This window comes from Taudactylus pleione, unplaced genomic scaffold, assembly GCF_031769625.1.
Source record: "Taudactylus pleione unplaced genomic scaffold, aTauple2 ptg000518l, whole genome shotgun sequence".
Lineage (NCBI taxonomy): Eukaryota > Metazoa > Chordata > Amphibia > Anura > Myobatrachidae > Taudactylus > Taudactylus pleione.
In genome coordinates this window covers 5,605,181-5,610,000 of record NW_028284920.1, presented here as the reverse complement: position 1 = coordinate 5,610,000, position 4,820 = coordinate 5,605,181, and positions in this window count along the sequence as shown.

The window sequence follows — 4,820 nt, the reverse complement described above, 5'->3', positions numbered from 1 at the left end:
TTCGCTGATGTTAAATGTGAACTTCAAATTCATGTTATTCTTCATAATATGTGTGAAGAACATCTCAAAAGACTCCCTTGTTCCATTCCACACAATTAAAATGTCATCAATGTATCTTTTAAATAAAATGATCTGTTCTTTAAAAGGGTTGTTATTATAAATATGTTCTCTTTCCCAGCAGCCCATAAATAAATTGGTGAAGCTGGGGGCAAAAGTCGTCCCCATCGCCGTGCCACATATCTGCCGGTAAAACTGCTCTAAAAATTTAAAATAGTTATGGTTTAAAATGAACTTCATAAGATCACAAATAAAATTCCTATGTTCATTATTGATTGTTGCATCAGCTTCCAGAAACTCTTTACTTGCATTTATCCCCTTCTCATGCTCGATACATGTATATAAGGCCTGGACATCTATAGTTGCCCATAAATAAGAACTCTTCCACCTCAGGGGTTCTATGATTTGAAGGACACTTGTAGTGTCCTTTAAGTATGACTCCAGTTGCTTTACATACTTTGATAGAAAAATGTCCACGTATTCCGATAGATGTGACGTAAGGGAATCTATACCCGCTATAATGGGTCTTCCCGGAGGTTCTATTAGCGATTTGTGGATTTTCGGAAGAAAATAAAAAATGGGGGTAGTGGGACTAGTCTGGAAAAGATATTGGAATTCATCTTTTGTTAATATTCCATTATGTAGTCCATGAACCAGGAATTTCCTCAATTCATCTATATAGTCATCCAAGGGGTCTTTATTCAATTTGATATATGATACTTCATCATCTAAAAGCCTATTAGCTTCTTTGATGTAGTAAGTCCTGTCCATGATCACTAGTCCCCCCCCTTTGTCTGCTTGTTTAATAATTATATCAGTATTCTTTTGTAAATTCTTTAATCCTTCCTTCTCTCTGTTTGTTAAATTATGTTTAACTACTGGTTGTACCTCATTTTCACAAAGATCTTTCTTAACAAGTTCATAGAACATACTCAAATGATTGCCTTTCGATTCTAATGGATAATACTTTGATTTGCATTTAAGTCCAGATTTGGATTCCCCTTCATTGTAGTTCGTTATTATTGCATTGTCCTTCTTAATAAAATGTCTCTTAAGTGTGACATTTCTAACAAATTTATTCAAGTCAATGAATGTCTGAAATTTATTCATACTACTTGTTGGGGCAAAATTCAAGCCTTTGCTGAGTAGAGTTATTTCCGGTTTAGTAAGGATATGTTTAGATAGATTAAAAATCCCTTTTTCCTCAGGTCTTACTGTAGATACATTCTTTTGTGGCTTCTCCCACCTACCGCCCCGTTTTCCTCTTCGTCTCTTAGGTTCCTTTTGAGAGGGGATGCTAATCTTGTTGTCTCTTTGAAAAATGTTCTCTTTGGATTTTGTATGGTGAATTCCGTGTCTGGAGATAAAAAATTATCAGTGTCACTTCCAGAATCCATGCGTTGTAGTGTTGAAAATCTATTTCTAAGCTTGGTCTCCCCATGATATGGGGTGTGGATATCACTGTTCCTACGTCTGATGTTCACAGGTCTCCTGTATGGTAAATTGCCACGGTTCCTTATATCATACTTCTGATTTGACTGATGTTTCACTAAATTAGTTTTAGCAAATCTACTCCAATTCTTAATTTTGTTATTTTCATAATCGTTCTTGTCCCTCAGAAACTTAGTTTCTTTTCCTCTCATGACATCTTCAATTCTTTCTAATTTTTTGGTTAGTACCTTCTCATTAGCTTTGTATTCCTCCTTCTCTTTAAATGTTTCCATCTTTCCTTCTTTATTATGAATATCCGTTTCAAGCTGAGACATGATGGCTTTTTTCTCCTTTATGATAAGTTTCATTAAACTCATGGAACTTGAATGTAAAATATTATCCCATTCTTTGATGAATTCAGGATTATCAATTCCAAATGTAGGGTTTTTTAAAAGTCTCAGTCCTCTTGGCACTCTATTAACAGAAATATAGTGCTCAAGCCCTTTAATGTCCCACCATGCCTTTATTTCCTTTGTAATCAGTCTCTCAATCTCCCAAAACATGTTATCAATGTTTTCTGTTGGAGTTGGATCTTTACTCCTTTTACTCAGGCGATCTATATTTTTAAACATTGCAGTATGGTATATTCTTTACTCTATCGTCAGCTAGGTACAAAAAAGGCCAATAGATAATTTTGATATTGTAGATGTACCCAGCGCCAACAGCAGAAAAAATTACCACTTTATAACCCTTCTGGGTTTATAATGACTATACAGCACTGTAAGCACGACGCAATGAGTCGCGTGTTTGGTGATGACGGGATCACGAGACTGAGCATCAGGGTGGAAGTGGCCGGACTTCCAAGACAAAACTGGCCGGACTTTTGGGCGGAAGTGATAACAGCCCGCAGTTTGTTATTCAATTTATATTTTATAAAACTACTAAATTACATGCTTTTAGGACTGATGGACATAACGTGACTACAGAATATATAGATTCACTGTAATATGTCAGTAATAAGGAAGATTTAGGAAAAAAAAAGAAAAAGAAAAAAAAAAATTACTGACAGGAAGTGATGTCATAATGAGTGTCAATTGTCCCTATTAGTGGGGTTTATAAGCCGGAGGGCATTAACAGCTAGGTATCCCCTTGATGAAGTCATAGATTGACGAAACGCGTTGGGAGGCTGATCATACATCCATGAACTCTTCAATTTCTTTTTTATCTAAAAGATAAGCTTTTTTCAGTTTATTCCTCCTTTTTATCCTATGTATATCATTTATTGCTATGTTTTTATGTACTTTTCATTATTGTAGGTGTCATATTTATGAATTAAATAATTTTTTTAATATTTAGATATATTCCTATTATTTTAAACACGTATTTATTCACTTGCATATATTATTTATTGAGGTTAAATTATTCACTTGGTACTTTATGTGTTTATTTCTGCACTTTGTTTTAAAACACTACATATGAATTACTAAGCGTTTTTCACAGATTTACTGAATTATTTAAATAGTTAATAGAGTGTACTAAGCACTTTTGTCGTTCACATTTCAACCTATGTGTACACTATCTTTATTTTAAATTATGGTGGCTAGCCACCACCAGACTTTTGTTGTTAAGAGCTGACACCTTTAATAGAGGAGTGCAATACACTGAGAGTCATTATAAACCCAGAAGGGTTATAAGGTGGTCATTTTTTCTGCTGTTGGCGCTGGGTACATCTACAATATCAAAATCATATATATATATACACATATACACACACATATATATATATATATATATATATATATATACACAAACATATATAGTAGAAAAAGGAGGGGGATTTAACCCCCTATTGTACCTCAGCACACTGAATAATACCTGCAACAATATATGAAGACTATATGGTCATAGAAATTCAGAGATATTAGTTGCATGCATTTGCAAATACATGGGAGGCTGCTGGGCCACGTCACGGCTTCTCTGTTACCAGCAGTCCCTAACACTAAGAGGTTCACGTCCGAGGCGCAGTGCACCCCAAAAAACGTCCAGCCCAGGACCCCCCCAGGGCATCACACGAAAATGGAAAAAGAGTGACAGTGCAGTGTAAAGTATAGCTGTGTGTGAGTAATCATTAAGTGTGGAATGAGAGGTTAAAATATATGTGAAAAAATACATGAATAATAAACAAACATAAAAGGTGATGTGAAAAGCAACTATGTGTATTAAGTGGAGATGCCCTGAGGAGGCCCAGCCAGACCAGTCCCGGGGACCCTACGCCCAAACGCTCACCCCAAATGTAAAATATACCAATTATAAGGCCTCATGATAAAGGCACATATATAATTTTGTCAAATGTAAGGCCTCATGATAAAGACACATACATAAATGCATCCAAATTGAGAGCCAGCTTACCTGGGAGTCACCCCTGGGAACTCCAACTAGCACTACTAGAACCAGCATGCCCTACTAATGCTGACTCCTTCATGCAACTCATAACAAACAAACAAAAATGGCAGCTGCTCAATCAATCTAGCAGTACTAATCAGGTGCATGAAAGGGAGGGGTCATACTAAGTAGAAAAAGGAGGGGGATTTAACCCCCTATTGTACCTCAGCACACTGAATAATACCTGCAACAATATATGAAGACTATATGGTCATAGAAATTCAGAGATATTACTTGCATGCATTTGCAAATACATGGGAGGCTGCTGGGCCACGTCACGGCTTCTCTGTTACCAGCAGTCCCTAACACTAAGGTTTGTTTATTATTCATGTATTTTTTCACATATATTTTAACCTCTCATTCCACACTTAATGATTACTCACACACAGCTATACTTTACACTGCACTGTCACTCTTTTTCCATTTTCGTGTGATGCCCTGGGGGGGTCCTGGGCTGGACGTTTTTTGGGGTGCACTGCGCCCCAGACGTGAACCCCTTAGTGTTAGGGACTGCTGGTAACAGAGAAGCCGTGACGTGGCCCAGCAGCCTCCCATGTATTTGCAAATGCATGCAAGTAATATCTCTGAATTTCTATGACCATATAGTCTTCATATATTGTTGCAGGTATTATTCAGTGTGCTGAGGTACAATAGGGGGTTAAATCCCCCTCCTTTTTCTACTTAGTATGACCCCTCCCTTTCATGCACCTGATTAGTACTGCTAGATTGATTGAGCAGTTGCCATTTTTGTTTGTTTGTTATGAGTTGCATGAAGGAGCCAGCATTAGTAGGGCATGCTGGTTCTAGTAGTGCTAGTTGGAGTTCCCAGGGGTGACTCCCAGGTAAGCTGGCTCTCAATTTGGATGCATTTATGTATGTGCCTTTATCAT